This window comes from Mauremys reevesii, linkage group 2 (genome assembly GCF_016161935.1).
Source record: "Mauremys reevesii isolate NIE-2019 linkage group 2, ASM1616193v1, whole genome shotgun sequence".
Taxonomy (NCBI): Eukaryota; Metazoa; Chordata; order Testudines; family Geoemydidae; genus Mauremys; species Mauremys reevesii.
Window position 1 is genome coordinate 218,073,194 of NC_052624.1, and position 16,583 is coordinate 218,089,776.

The 16,583-nt window shown below is 49.7% G+C and overlaps 1 protein-coding gene across 2 annotated transcripts in view; it reads right to left on the minus strand.

Annotated features, from left to right (window-relative positions):
• Positions 1-15,922, minus strand: part of PCMTD1 (protein-L-isoaspartate (D-aspartate) O-methyltransferase domain containing 1) — a 91,547-nt gene extending 75,625 nt beyond the window's left edge. Inside the window, exons 1-2 of one of the 2 annotated variants that reach the window (XM_039524303.1) lie at positions 15,673-15,922; positions 3,500-3,599 (exon numbers count right to left, since the gene is read on the minus strand). The gene's annotated coding sequence lies outside the window, so the exon portion shown is untranslated. Of the gene's footprint in view, positions 1-3,499; positions 3,600-15,183; positions 15,203-15,672 lie in introns of those variants that run through there. The other variant, XM_039524305.1, reaches the window with a different exon arrangement.
• Positions 15,923-16,583: the final 661 nt, after the last annotated feature.

Consider the following 16,583-nt stretch of genomic DNA (forward strand, 5'->3'; position numbering starts at 1 on the left):
GGCCAGGGCGGGGGAGGAGGGGTTGGATCGGGCAGAGGTTCTCGGGGGGCAGACAGGGGATGGGGAAGGGGGTTGGGTAGGCACTGCGTGGGAGTTCCTGGGGTCTGTTGGGATGGTGGTGGATGGAGTCGGGGCAGTCAGGGAGCGGGGCAAGTTTGGCAGGGGGTGGGGTCCTGGGGGGGAGTTAGGGTTGGGGGTCTTGGGAAGGAGTGGTCAGGGGACAAGGAGCAGGGGCGGGGTTATGGGTTGTGGTTTCTGAGGGGGGGGCAGGACATGGGTGGGGGGTGTACTGACTGGGCGGTTCCCTACCGGGTCTTCGGTGGTGGGTCCTTCAGCCGCCGGAGCCATGCCGCCGAAGACCCAGTAGGGAACTGGTTCCTAAGATTTTGGCAGCTCATCACTGCCGAAAGGACTATACTTTCAGATTTTTGCACAATTACATATGATGGCACATCATTTATCAAACAGTATATTATATACTGCCCTTAAAATTTCATGACTACTTTCACATCTGGATCATCAATTCATAGATTCACACGTTATAAAGAGAAATGACCATTTAAGTCATCTTATCCGTCCCCCTGCCAATGCCAGATTTTCTGTACAGTATGCACTCCAGTGCTCTACTTATTACCAACTTTCTGGCTATTCACCCTAGCAAGATTTTTCAAGTTGGCTTTACTTGCCATTAGATGCATGCTGTTTGATCACTGCTGAATACAACTACAGCTATTAATTAAAAGCCATCATCAGGAAAAAGGCATTCTTTCACTGAAAGATGTATTTATATAGCCACATTGTTTATTCATGAGTTTAATAAAAATATGTATTTTAAAATTAGGCAAAGTATAACTGTTATAGATAGAATAAATGAAAGCAAAGCATTTTTCAGGTTTGGATGTTATTTTAAAAGACATCAATGTCATATAGAAAAATCATTGTGACATGAAACCAGCAACTTCTTAAGATACTTGGTGCAGGACAAAATGTTTCAACCAGGGAGGCAGCTGAATTTTTACACAATGTTTCTGTCATTTCCAAGTGTCTGGTTCCTGAATGGTTTACATATTTTAGATGCTGATTGTAAAAACAAACACTAGTTGCCACATATTAACTGTAAAAGCAACTTGCTCAGAAAACTGACCGGCCCAGCCTGGACACTTAGAACATCAGCCCTCTGCTATTCAACAGTAGAGTACTCTGCTCCTGTCTGGTGTCACTCGTCTCACATGAGACTCATCTCATACAAAGCTATGCACATTGTTACCAGGACATTACATGCAAATCCATTGCCATGGCTGCCAATACTTAGGGCTTATCTACACTGGCACTTTATAGCGCTGGAACTTTCTCGCTCAAGGTTTGAAAAAACACCCCCCGAGCGCTACAAATTTCAGCGCTGTACAGTGCCAGTGTAGACACTGTCAGTCTATCCCCGTCGCAGAGGTGATTTTTTTCTTTACAGTGCTGGGAGAGCTCTCTCCCAGTGCTGGTGCTGCGACTACACAGCCCCATAGCTGCTGTGAGAGAACCTCCAGCATGCTCATGGCCAAGACCTGTGAAAACAGTGATTTCCCTCTGTATTCAGACCTCTTTGATCACTCGCTAGTTTGTCCGTCTTTTAGACCCCCTTTATGATCACTTATGCCACCGCATGACATGATGGTGGAATCTGCTTGGTATAACAAGTAGTCAACGACAACAGTCGTTAATCACTCTCTAGTCACCGACCCAACCGTCTGCCCACCAGGTTTTGACATGCCAAGGCACCTGTGGTCATCCCTGAACCAGTTTAGGGCAGGGTAATTGTGTGGACAATCTCTTCAAAATGGAGTTTCTCTAATGACCTGTGCTGTAGATGCAGTCAACTTCAGACATCCTTGACAAGTGCTTGCTGGCTTATTTTGATGATGGACAACTGGCTCTTCACCTGGATGACGATGATGCTATCAAATGGCTGTGCACACTGTGCATACGCTAAGAGAATTAAAATTGTCTACACCTTTATTTTTAACAGTTGTTGATACTGCTAAATGGACTTACTCTGTTACAGCTACCTTTTCCCCTAACATTCCTCATGTTTTGTTGCTTTAAAATGATCACTTTTTCATTTTAAAATGGCATTATAAGTTATAGCAAACTCAATGTTAGAGTAACTATAAATGCATAATTAAAACAAAGTTTGTCTTTGTCTTTCATGGAATTAGTTTTATGGTTTTAAACAAACAGACAGTCTGAATCCCACTACCTCACTTAGGGCTGGTCTACATGGGGACATTCAGAAAAGTTAAGTCAAATCAATTAAAGGTGTGAAGTTAATGCATATTAAACATCCATGTGGATGCTCTCTTTCAGAAGTAAAGTGGCCACTTCGCTTCTGAATCAGTGTGTCCACACAGGGATTTAGCAGGCATTAACTTCTGCATATTTACCTTCCACCCCTTTAGTTGATTACTCTTAACTCCCAGTATAGACAAGACCTTAATTTTTCAATGCCCTCAAGTTCAATGCCTTCAGTTCCCACATGCAAAATACTTGTCCCATCCTCAGTAAACAAGTCTTGATCCAACAAAAGCACGTAAGCACATTCTTAGCTTTAAGCATGTGAATAGTCCTGTTGACCTCAATGCGTCCTTTAGTACTATTGTTTGTTACTCTGTGCACAGCTGTGCTCATCATCAGTAGATGAAGTAAAGAACTGTCCCTGGATGGGAGAAATTATTTTCACTGTGTCTGGCTGATACCCAGTTGAATCTCTAAAACAACTGTGCCATTTACTAAAGTTGGTGTTTGGGTATACCTCAACATTGTCAGATTTACGAAACTACCAGCATCTCAGGATTAAAGTGATAAGTTAAAATGTAATCTATTTTCTGACAATCATGGTTTCTAAAATTACATTTTTAGTGGCCCTATTAGTTTTTAGTTTCTTTGTGCACCCCCTTCAGTGGAAATTTGGACCTCTTCAATGAAGAAAAATCTTTGTATTTTTGAGTAGCAGGCCAAAGACTTAAAGCAAAAAGAAAAAAGTTTAGTACAGTAATTGCTACTTCCAACAGACTTGGCAAAAATGTAGTACAGAAGCGTTACAAAGTATATACGATAATACACCTCTACCCTGATATAACACTGTCCTCGGGAGCCAAAAAATCTTACTGCGTTATAGATGAAACTGTGTTATATCGAACTTGCTTTGATCCGCCGGAGTGCACAGCCGCCGCGCCCCCACCCCGAGCGCTGCTTTACCACATTATATCCAAATTTGTGTTATATCAGGTCACGCTATATCAGGGTAGAGGTGTACAAGATTTAATAACAGAGATTTTCTAAGAGGCATGAAAGACTTTTAATGAGAGTTGGGCACCTAACTCCCTTAGGTCTCTGGAAATTGCCCCTGAAGGTACCAATACAACACATTAATTTTTAACTGGATTTAATTGATTAAGCATATGTATATATATTTTTTTTCTGAACAGTTTTACATTCAGTGACAGCTCACCATCAGGAAGTCTCCAACAAGTACTAGCTCTGTCCTTAAAAGTGGTTTTCACAGGTTCTTGTATTAATTTGTTTCACATCCACACTCTCTTTTCTCTCTTCTGAACTCAAAGACAAAGCAGATAAATTATAAGACTCTGTAACTTTACTCAAACAACAATCCCACATGGGAATAAAATAGTATGTAGCATTTACAAGAACAGTAATGGATACAAAAATAGAATCAGAAAGAAACTATGAACTGTACTCACATAATTAAGGCTAAGATTTTGTCTTGGTTATTTTTAGTAAAAAAGTCACGGACAGGTCACAGTCAATAAACAAAAATTCACGGAAGCCATGACCTGTGTGATGTTACACCCCATATTTTTCATAGAAATACGGTTATGATATGAATATGGTCTAACTAAGATATATTTTATGCAAAATGGGTTGCGTAAAGTATCATTGGAAGGGTTATGATTTACTGAATGTGATTATTCAATTTGTATGCATGTATCATTTCTGTATCTAAAATTACAAATGTTGACTATGTAACAATTACAACTGTGTGTGTATTTGGGAGACACCCACCAAACAATAGGCCATCAGCTTTGATAGGCCATTAGGAAGAAACAAGACTTTAAAGATACTGATCTCTCGCCTTCCTGAGAGGTGTCATGGGACATAGCTGTGACGCTACTAGGTCAGGTGGTCCTGTCACCTGGTACTAAACACTATCTTGGACTTCTAGTAATTTTCCACTAAAAGGAGTGGGAGGTCAAGATTCCCGCATTATGTAAATCTTATTTAAGGCTGGGGAGTAAGGCAAACAGGACTCTTCTCCATTTGCCTTCCTGCCCAAGAAGAAAGACTGCTGAAAGTACCTGAAGAGAAAAAGGAACCAAGCAGTGGGAAAGGCAAGGGCTGAGTCCAGACTATGACAGAGGAGTCTAGTCTGTAAAGAGAAGTAACTGGAACTCTGAGCAACAGAAACTCTGCATCCTGCCTAATTAAACATTTAGGGGAAGAAATTACATTTTGTTACCTGTTTCTTTAGTGAACCAAGCTTAGTTTGCGTGCTTTGTTTTATTTGCTTAGTAATCTGCTTTGTTCTGTTTGCCATCCCTTATAATCACTTAAAATCTGTCTTTTATAGTTAAACTTATTTCTTGTTTATAACATAACCTAGTTTGTTCAATCCATATCTTTGGGAGGGGGGGCAAGAAACAGTGCATATCTCTCTTCACATTGAGGGAGAGGGCAATTTTTTTATGAGCTTGTGCTGTGCAGATCTTTCTATACAGCGCAACACAATATTATCTTGGGTGTACTTTCCACAGGGAAGTGGCACTAGAGTGCTGGGCAATTTCCTAGCTAAACAGTCTCATAGAGAGCTGTTTGCAGACTCTGTTTGATTCTACAGCTGATGCTCCCTATCTGTGTGTGTGTGCTGCCAGACAGAATGATTCAGCAAAACAGAGAGAGGGAGCCCAGACTAGTGGAGCAGGCGGGCTCAGTGAAATCCCAGTACATTAGGTGGCATACCAGAGGGGGATCTAACCCATCACAACCTGTCTGTGACTTTTGCTGCTGCGGCTCCATGGTTTCCCCCACCAACATGGTGGCTGGGAGCTGTGGGGTTCCCCCTCTGCCCATGGGAGCTGGGAGCTGCACAGTGACCATAATTTCACAAAGAGAAAATGGGACACCCCCAGCTGCTCACTTAAGGCTTCCTCCTCCCCCTTCCACCGCATGAGGATGTTGCCCATCGCTGGAACCCTGAGGCGAGCTCCCTCAGGAGTCTGTCACCTGTCATTGGAACCTTGCATGGGGCCCTGTTGCCTGTGGCTAGAATCCTGCCAGGTCCCTGCTGGTTGCTCACTCCAGAGTCCCACAGCCCCTGGGGATGAAGCAGAGAATGTCATGGAGGTCTCTGGAAGTAACAGATTCTGTCACTTCCATGACCTCTATGACATAAACGTAGTCTTACTCATAATCCACCTAACATTTAGATTTAGAAGAACCACAACGAGACACCCCATCTGACATTTTGGTCTTCCAAAACATGTAAATAGAGGTTTGTTTTTTTAGTGTCCTAGATCATCAAATCAGGTCTTCTCCAGTGAGCTCTTTACCCTTCTTGGGCTATACAGTATGTTAAATGAGATACAGAGTGCTCCAATTTTCCTTCTTTAAAGACATTCTCCGAGCTGAAGGCCAAATCCAATCTTTTCTGGCATAGGCCAACTGGAGTAACAGATTTATTCCTGTCAAAAGGTCACCTCCCTATTCTAGAACTCCACCCAGTTGCACACAGGAATGAAGCCTGAGTTTCCATGGTGACACCTGATGTCACCTCTAGATTATTTTAGGGCTGTAGAGACTTGTTTTTATTAAAAGCTGCTTTGAGAAAACTTCAAAGGCTACTGTCTGCACACACAATTTTGCATAATCTGTAGTTTGGGTTAATCTTCAAGGGTTTAACATAACTCCTTGGGATGTTATTTGCACACATGTTGCAATCACAATGTATAAATGATACACTGCAGTCATTTTCTAGAGACTGCTTCCAAATTTAGCTCCAGGAATCATGAAAACCTTAAAAAAATATTTACCTCTATGTTTAAAGCCTGTTTGAGCCAAAATTTAGCAACATAATAATCAAGCTTTCTTTTATAACAACCCTATAGTCCTGAGACACTATATAATTAAAAGATCATTTTACCCCTTAGAGTTTGTTTCCATGCTGAAAATAAAACAAGGATTAACATCCAACACCCTCACCAGGGATAGAAGCTATCAGCTTCTATGTGGATACACATCCAATTTTGGCAAACTGGTGTCCATAGGTACTGGAATTAGGGGTGCTGGGAGTGTAGCAGGACCCCCTGGCTGGAAGTGGTTTCCATTATATACAGGGTTTACAGTTTGGTTCAATAGCTCTCAGCACCCCCACTATAAAAACTGCTCCAGCATCCCTGCTGGTGTCTCATTTTCAAGTGTACAGAATTTGGCACTGAGTATCAGTGTTAATCTGGATCTGTAAAAAGCGACAAAGGGTGGCACCTTATAGACTAACAGAAGTATTGGAGCATAAGCTTTCGTGGGTGAATACCTACTTCGTCAGACGCATGTGGGTATTCACCCACGAAAGCTTATGCTCCAATACTTCTGTTAGTCTATAACAAGGGTAGGCAACCTATGGCACGGGTGCCAAAGGTGACACGGGAGCTGGTTTTCCGTGGCACTCGCATTGCCCAGGTCCTGGCCACCGGTCCGGGGGGGGCTCTACATTTTAATTTAATTTTAAATGAAGCTTCTTAAACATTTTTAAAACCTTATTTACTTTACATACAACAATCATTTAGTTATATATTATAGACTTATAGAAAGAGGTCTTCTAAAAACGTTAAAATGCATTACTGGCATGTGAAACCTTAAATTAGAGTGAATAAATGAAGACTCGGCACAGCACTTCTGAAAGGTTGCCGACCCCTGGTCTATAAGGTGCCACAGGATTCTGTTGCTTTTCACAGAATTTGGCACTGTGTACCAGTTCTGTCCCTCCAATACTCCTAATGCTATATTTCAAATTGGCTACCAAGTGAGAACCCCCTCTCCACCCAAGTTCTGGGAAAACTGCAACCATCAACCATACGTTAAGCCTACAGAGAATCTACCCCTTAAAGTGCAAACTGACTTTTCTATACAATGTAGTGAGTGCATCAGGGTTTCTCTGACCTCATCAAGTATTCCGAGTTCCACTGACACAGTGCAATGACTAGGATACAGCATGAACACATGACCCCCTCATAAATAGTTTCTCTCCAAGCATTCATACTCCACTTGTCATTGTGGTATCTGAGCACCTAAGGCCTGGTCTACACTATGAGTTTATCTCAAATTTAGCAGTGTTAAACCAAATTAACCCCGCACCCATCCACACAACGAAGCCCTTTATATCAATATAAAGAGCTCTTAATACCGATATCTGTACTCCTCCCCGACGAGGGGAGTAGCGCTAAAATCGGTATTGCAATTTCGAATTAGGGTTAGCGTGGCCGCAATTCGACGGTATTGGCCTTCGGGAGCAACCCCACAGTGCACCATTGTAACCGCTCTGGACAGCGATCTGAACTCGGATGCACTGGCCAGACAGACAGGAAAAGCCCCACGAACTTTTGAATTTCATTTCCTGTTTGCCCAGCGTGGAGCGCTGATCAGCACAGGTGACCATGCAGTCCCAGAATCAAAAAAGAGCTTCAGCATGGACCGTATGGGAGATACTGAATCTGATCTCTGTATGGGGAGATGAAACTGTTCTATCAGAACTCCATTCCAAAAGACGAAATGCCAAAACATTTGAAAAAAATCTCCAAGGCCATGATGGACAGAGGCCACAACAGGGACTCAACACACTGCTGTGTGAAACTTAATGAGCTGAGACAAGCGTACCAGAAAGCCAAAGAATTAAATGGATGCTCACAGAGGGAGGGGCGACTGACGACTGTAGCTATCCCACGTTCCCGCACTCTCTGAAAACCATTTGAATTCTGGGCTGAGCTCCCAAAGCCTGAAGAGTCAAAAACATTGTCGCAGGTGGTTCAGGATATATGTATATTAGTGCCAGCGCATAGGACTCCTGTACTGGATGCTGGCACCATTTTCCACAGAATGGTGGTTCACTCTACTTCACTGTAAGCCAACCGCCCTCCCCTCCCCGCTTTGATCTCTGCTTGCAATAAAGTCAGTGTTGTTTCTTATTCATGCATTCTTTATTACTTCATCACACAAATGGGAGGATAACTGCCACGGTAGCCCAGGAGGGGTGGGGAAGGAGGGAAGCAACGGGTGGGGTTGTTGCAGGGGCACCCCCTAGAATGGCATGCAGCTCATCATTTCTGCGTGATGTCTGGGGCTCTGACCCAGAGCAGTCGTTTGCCTCTCTGGTTCTTTAGTAGGCTTGCCTGATATTCTAGGCAGGACTGACTCTCCCTTTAGACAAAACTTAAAGAAAAGAATGACCTGGGGAGTCATTCCTATTTTTGTCCAGGCTCCCCCAACCGACGTCACTGAGGCCGACCAGGAGCACCCATGACAGCAGCAGATGGTACAGTATGACTGGTAACCGTCATTGCTGACTTGCAAAGCAGCAAACGGTACAGTGGAGCTGGTAACTGTCTTTGCTAACTTGCAAAAGGCCAAGGGGATGCTGCTGTGTAGCACTGCAGTACCGCGTCTGTCAGCAGCATCCAGTAGACATACAGTGACAGTGAAAAAAGGCTGAATGGGCTCCATGGTTGCCGTGCTATGGCGTCTGCCCAGGCAATCCAGGGAAACGGGTGCGAAATGACTGTCTGCCGTTGACGGAGGGAGGATTGACTGATGACATTTACCCATAACCACCCGTGACAAATTTTTGGCCCCATCATGCATTGGGATCTCAACCCAGAATTCCAATGGGCGGGGGAGACTGTAGGAACTATGAGATAGCTATGGGCTAGCTACCCACAGTGCAACACTCCGGAAGTCAATGCTAGCCTCGGTACATGGACGCACACCGCCGAATTAATGTGCTTAGTGTTGCCGCGTGCACTCGACTTTATACAATCTGTTTCCAAAAATCGATTTCCATAAAATCGGAATAATCCCGTAGTGTAGACATACCCTAACATTACAATCATATTTAATGTAGGCTTACAGGGGAGGAGGGGAATGACATATCTCCTTATGAGAAAAAGCATCATGAAGAGATTAAGAAAAAAGGACAGAAAATTAGATGAGGTTTACAGATACATCAGAAAATATTTCCAAACCCACAAATTTATTGTCGTATCTCAGGGAGCCTGATTATGTCCCCTCAGTTAGAAGGTCCAACGGTCTGGTCACACTAGAGATTCTCACTCTCCAGTGTAATTTCAGTGAATAAAACACACTTATCAAACTGGAGAAAAGCTGAACCCATGGCTGGTGAGAAAGAATGCCCTAAATTGCTTTTGAGACACTGCTTCTCTTACCAAAGTACAAAAAAGAGGAAGATGGATTTGTAGTGAAGGCACTGCACTAGGACTCAAGAAATCTAGGTTCGATTTCTAACTTTCCATAAAGACTTCCTGTGTGGTTTTGAGCAATGCATTTTAGTCTCTGTGCCTCAAAACAAGGATGATACTTCTGTTCTCCCATTCTATTTAGGCTGTAAGCTCCTCAGAGCAGGGACTGTCTCTTACTACAGTAGAGCCTCAGAATTACGGACACCTCAGGAACGGAGGTTGTTTGTAACTTTGAAATGTTCCACAAGCCCCAGCGCTCCCCCCACGTTTAAAGTCCTGAGCCCCAGTGCTCCGAAGGGTCAGAAGCCCTGCCCCCCACCCTATGCCTGGAACCCTGCCTCCCTCCCCCCAACCCCTCCCTCCCGCTGCGGCTGCAGCCCCAACCCCACTCCTTCCCCAGCTGAAGCCCTGAGGGCTGAAGTCCCAAGGCAAAAGCCCTGGGGGGGGGGAGGGAAGCTGTTTTCTTTGTTTTTGTCTCTGCTGCTGCCTGATTGATTACTTTGGGTTCCACAGGGTATCCAGTTGACTGGTAAGTCCATAACTCTGGTGTTCATATCTTTGAGGTTCTATTGTATGTACAGCACCTACCACAATGGTACGCTGCTCTTGGTGGGGATTTCAAGGCCCTATTGTTATATGAACAAGTTAATAATAGGTACTGACTGGCTCCAGAAAGCCACAATCTGCTCTGCAAGGTGGGAAAAAAGACCCTTGTGACTCAACAGAGACTTAGACATTAGCTGCTAATAGCGCCAAAGAGTCCATCCTCAGTGAGCATGCTCAAACCTCTCAGCTCCTAGGCCTGGTCTATACTGGGGGGGGAGGGGCGGCTGTCGATGTAAGATGCACAACTTCAGCTACGAGAATAGTGTATCTGAAGTTGACATATCTTATTTCGACTTACCTCCCATCCTCACGGCGCGGGATCGACGGACGCGGCTCCCCCGTCAACTCCGCTTCTGCCTCTCGCCCTGGTGGAGTTCCTGAGTGGACGGGGAGCGCATTCGGGGATCAATTTATCACATCTAGACAAGACGCGATAAATCGATCCCTGATAGATAGATCGCTACCCGCCAATCCGGCGGGTAGTGTGGACGTACCCCTAGTACTGACCATGCCTGATCCCCACAGTGATGAATCATACTTCAGCTCAGGACTACAGGATGAAGCTGTACTGGCTGCTGGGAGGCTGGGCACTACACATGAAGGCAGCAAGCCTGTCTCTGCCATGTTTAATGGCATCCCCAACCCACTAGCACCCCGACAGCATGGAGGAAGTAATCTGATTCAAATAGAGAGAAGCTAAAAAGCACAGGCAACCTTGATTCTTACATTTACACATCAAATGCAAGTATGCATAACCTTTAAGCACTTGACATTTTTGTGTGTACTATATATAAAATACAAAAATGCGGACTGTGTAGTTCATTATGTTTATCTGTGGCACTGATTGGGCCCCAAAGTCTATTTATTGTCATTAGTGGGAGTTGTGCCTGTTTATAAAGGTGAGTAGTTATATATTTGCAACTAAAGCAACATGGGGTGACCAGGTGTCCAGTTTTTTTTTTTTTTTTACACCAGCACACCCAGTCCAAAAGGGATCCTGGTGGCTCCGGCCAGCACTGCCAACTGGGCCATTAAAAGGCTAGTCCCTACCTGTCCTAGCTCTGCACTGTGCCTCAGAAGCAGCCAGCAAGTCCGGCTCCTAGGCGGGGGGACCATGGGGTTCCATGAGCTGCCTCTGCCCCGAGCACCAGCTCCGCACTCCTACTGGCCAGGAACCGCAGCCAATGGGAGCTGCAGGGGTGGTGCCTACGGGCGAGACCAGTGCACAGAGCCACCTGCCGTGCCTCCGCCTAGGACCAGGACCTGCTGGCCACTTCCAGGGTGCAGCTCAGAGTCAGGACAAGCAAGAAGCCTGCCTTAGTCCCCGTCCCTCCCCCGGTGCACTACTGGCCGGGAGCCGCCAGAGGTACGCCTGCACCCCAAACACCTGACCCAGCCCTGTGCCTTCTCCTGCACCCCAAACCCCTCATCCCCAGTCCCATCCCAGAGCCTGCATTCTGAAATGGAGCCCTCACCCCTTCCCTGCACCCCAACCTCCTGCTTCAGCCCAGAGCCCCCACACACACCCTGAAACCCTCTGCTCCACCCCCCCAGCCTCAAGCCCTCTCCTGCACCCAAACCCCTCATTCCCAGCCCCACCCCAGAACCTGCACCCCCAGCCGGAGCTCTCACCCCCTCCCATACCCCAACACCCAGTCCAGAGCCCCCTTCCACACTGTAAACCCTTCATTTCTGGCCACACTCTAGAGCCCACACCCCCAGTTAGATCCCTCACCCACTCCTGCACCCCAACCGCCTGCCCCAGCCCAGTGAAAGTGAGTGAGGGTGGGCAGGGGTGGCTCTAGGGATTTTGCCACCCCAAGCACGGTAGGCAGGCTGCCTCCAACAGTTTGCCTGCGGGAGGTCCTCCGAAGCTGCGGGACCAGCGGACCCTCCGCAGGCAAGCCGCCGAGGGCAGCCTGCCTGCCGCCCTCACGGCGCCGGCAGAGTGCCCCCCCGCGGCTTGCCTCCCCAAGCACAGGCTTGGCATGCTGGGGCCTGGAGCCACCCCTGAGGGTGGAGGAGAGCAAGCCACCGAGGGAGGGGGAATGTAGTGAGCAGGGGCGGGGCAGGGCCTCAGGGAAGGGGCAGGGCTAAGCATTAGCCTGCTAAACCCAGGGTTGTGAGCTCAATCCTTGAGGGAACCACTTAGGGATCTGGGGCAAAATCAGTACTTGGTCCTGATAGTGAAGGCAGGGGGCTGGACTTGATGACCTTTTGGGGTCCCTTCCAGTTCTATGAGATAGGTATATCTCCATATTATAGGGCAGGGGTCGGCAACCTATGGCACACGTGCCAAAGACGGCACACGAGCCAATTTTTAATGGCACGCTGGAGCCTGTCCGGACTCCAGCATGCCATTAAAATTCCTGCCCAGCCCGGCCCGCTCTCCTCTGCCCTCTGCTCCCCCTGTGGGAGCAGGGAGCAGAAGCATAGCCGTGCGCACGGGGTGGGCAAATGGCCCCATTCTCCCGGCACGGCAAGCCGCAGGGTCCACGCTCCGGGGCCGGAGCGTCGGCCAAGCGCAGCAAGCTGCCAGCCCCTCCCCTGGAGCCCTGCCACCGCGTGCAGCGCTCTGGGGGGGTCGGGGCTGCGCGCTCCCACGGGGCAGCGTTTGGCTCCGCAGGGAGGCAGACACGCTCCCTGCTCAACTGGAGGTCAGCCGCCACCGCGCGCAGCGCTCTGAGGGCCGGGGCTGTGCTCTCCAGCGGGGCCGTGTGTCTGGCTCTGCGTGGAGCCTCAAGGTAAAGGGCCCAGGGCTGGAAGGGTTGGATAAGGGGTGGGGGCAGTCAAGGGACAGGGAGCAGGGTGGGTTGGATGGGGATGTGGGGTCCCGGGGGGGTTAGGGGAGAGGGTCTCTGGAGGGGGCAGTCAGGGAGCAGGGGGGGGGTTGGATGGGGCATGGGAGTCCTGGGGTTTGTGAGGGGGCAGGGGGTGGATAGGGGTCCGGGCAGTCCGGGGACCGGGAGCAAGGCGGGTCCTGGGGGCTGTTAGGGTGGGGGTCTCTGGACGGGGTGGTCAGGGGACAAGGAGCTGGGGTTGTATGAGTTGGGAGTTCTGGAGGTCCTGTCAGGAGGCAGGAGTGCGGAGAGGGGTTGGCGCAGGCAGGAGTCGGGGTTGGATGGGTCGGGAGTTCTGGGGGTCCTGTCAGGGGCGGGGAGTGTTTGGATAGGCATGGGAGTCCCGGGGGTCTGGCTGGGGACTGGGGTGTGGATAAGGGTCGGGGCAGTCAGGGGACAGGTAGGGGATAGGGTCCAGTCCGAGGACAAGGAACAGGGAGGCTTAGATAGGGGGTGGGGTCCTGGGGGGCAGTTGTCCCAGGACAGGGTAGTCAGGGGACAAGGAGCAGCAGGGTTGGGAGTTCTTAGGGGGGCAGTCACCCAGCCCTCTCCCCTGAGCCCTGACCCCCCACACATACACCACGCCCTCTGCCCTGCACACCCCTCAGGCCCCTGCCCTGAGCCCTGTACCTCCCTCATATACACCCAGCCCTCTGCTTGACTCCTTCATCCCCCCACCCTCCAAACCCTAGCCTTGACACTGGTACCACCACCCATACCCAGGCCCCCCTCTGCCCTGACACCTACACCCCCCCACATATCCAGCCTCCAGCCCTCTGGGTCCTGGCCCCGCACAGCCTGCTGAGGGTTTTGGGTTCTGGCTGACAGACCCTTGCCAGCCGGGGTCCCGGCCACAGGCCTCGCTCAGCCCGCTGCTGGCCTAGATGAACAGAATCCCAGACCAGCAGTGGGCTGTGCGGGCCAGCAGCGTAAGATCAACATTTTAATTTTATTTTAAATGAAGCTTCTTAAACATTTTGAAAACCTTGTTTATTTTACAATACAACACTAGTTTAGTTATATAATGTATAGACTTACAGAGAGAGACCTTCTAAAAAACATTAAAATGTATTACTGGTGCCCAAAACCATAAATTAGAGTGAATAAATGAAGACTCGGCACATCGCTTCTGAAAGGTTGCCGACCCCGTTATAGGGTGTTCGGTTTTGTGGGATTAGAAAGTTAGCAACCCTAAAGCAACAGCAGGTTTCAATTAACCTGTTAGGCAGGGGTCTAGAATCAACAAGAATTGCTAGCTTGTGCTGCCATGTCTTCACCACTAATGTTACCCATACTACCTAGATTCAAGTTAGCATAAATATGCCTACCCATGCTACTATCACACTCTCACTTTACAGTGGAGACATTGCCTAACTAGTCAGAACAGTAACTCTAAGGTGCTAGCAGGCACTGCAAAGAGACACACATACTCAGCAGACACAGACAAACTCTCTCAAACTCTAAATACACCTTTTCTCCTTTGCTTTCTCCCTTGGGGCTGAAGTATATCAGAACTACGGGCCATATCCTCTGCTACACAGATAGGAAGAGGAGACTACAGAGACCAGGCCTAAGCTGCTGCTTGCATATCAAATAAATGCCAGGATGATTCCTCCCACCAGCACCAGCTTCCTCATCTCCAACTTCACCATGAGCCGCTGACAGCTCCAGCGAGGCACAAAAAACAAAACAAAACAACTAAACCTACAGGCCAGAGTGGGAGCTACAGGTAGAATCTGAATCACGGCTAGTCCCCCTCCCACCTGAAAAGACAACAAAGAAAACACAGCTAAGAAGCAAGGTGGCTGTTCTGAAGCCCGTTCTTGCCCCTCCCCCTACATTGTTCTGAGCCAAAGCAGACACGACACCGTAAACAGAGACACAATGTGGTTTATGGCAAAGGCCGGGGCGGGGGCACAGACATACATCTTTAAAGGCCCCGACTGCTGCTGTCAGCCATGCACAGACACTACAGTTACCCACCGTAGTGTAAGCAGGGGATATAGGGGCCTATCCTATTTTCAGTTCCTCTCCCTACCAGCGCCCCTCCACGGCTCCCGACAGGGCAAATCAAATTTGTCCCCCTGCGACCCAAACGTGCAGGAGAGCCTCCCCTCCCCCCAAAAGCTCCCCCACTTTGACTGGCGGGCTTGGGGGGAGGGAGAGCAGCAGCCAAAGAGACCAAACCCTTCAACCCCCAAACCTACCAAACTGCACCCGCGAGGAGAGAGCAGCGGGGCTGTTCGAGTCCCCAGTACGCCTGCCAAATTGCTGGGCCGGACAGACCTGCACAGCGCCCCCCTCCGCTCGGGGGCCGTCCCTCGCCACTGCCCCCCCCCGCTCCGCTCGGGGGCCGTCCCTCGCCACTGCCCCCCCCGCTCCCCCTTCGCTCGGGGGCCGTCCCTCGCCACTGCCCCCCCGGCCAGCCCAGAACCGACGTGCAGGGCAGGGGGCGGCGAGTCCAGAGTATGAAACAACAACCACCGCCCTACCCGCAGCGGGGAGCGGAGCGGGGGGGTCAGACTCCGGGCTGGGACCGGGGGTAGCGCTCTACCTGCCCCGCGGTTGGTGTAGGGCCCATCCGGCCGCCCCCTCCCCAGCCACCGAGCCCCTCGGGTCCAATCTACGCCGCGACCCTCCCCGGGGCATCCGAGCGCCTCCCGGCCCGGCAGCTGCCCCCGCCCGCGGGCACTCACCCCTCCGCGGCGTCCTCCAGGTCTCCGGCCGGGGGGTGGGGGAGCAGACGGAGGGTGGGGGAGGGGCAGCCCCGCAGCACTAGCCCTGCGCTCTCCCCCCACGCGCTCGCTCTCCACTGTTTGGGTTGATGTGAGCGGCTGCAGAGGGGGAGGGGTCCACCAGCTGAGAGCATGTAAACATTGGGGTCACGTGGGCCATTCTCAAGCGGAGGGAGGCAGCCTTCGTGTTCAACCAGCTGAGGGGAGCATCACGTGATCTGAGGATAGACTCCGCCCTGCATCCCAGAGGAGCAATCAGGGACTGGCGGGTGTATGTCGTCACCCGTTGCCTAGGGGCGTGCAGAACCTTGCTATTAGGCTCAGGAGCAGCCACCCCTCCAGCCCGGTCCCGTGTCTATATCAAAGGCGCAGGCTGGCGACGCGCTCGCGAGTGCAGCTGGTGGATGGTGACGAACTCTGTCGAGGGCCACCGCGCGTCGCTACAAAGCTGCAGCAGGGCCCTGCCAGTGCCACCGTGCTGACCAGCTCAATGAGAGCTGGTCACCAGACAGCACGTGTGAAAAATCGGGACGGGGTAGGGGATAATAGGCACCTATATAAGAAAAAAGTCCCAAATATCAGGACTGTCCCTATACAATTGGGACATCTGGTCACCCTAGAGGTGCCAGGCCTGCAGGGGGACAAGGGGAAGCAGCTGGAGTAAGTGGCAGGAAGAGCAGGGGGTGAGGTGGGTGGGAGATCAGAGGCAGAAGTCAGGTACTGCCTTAGCCTATGCAGGCCCTGTAAAGTCACAGCTAGGGCGGGAACAACTAGGAGTATAGGGCCCAGGGGAGGCCTGTCCTAGGCCCTGCTATACTCCTAGGCTGGCCCTTAAATCCTGTCCTGTTCAGCAAAGCCCCCCTACCCTTGGG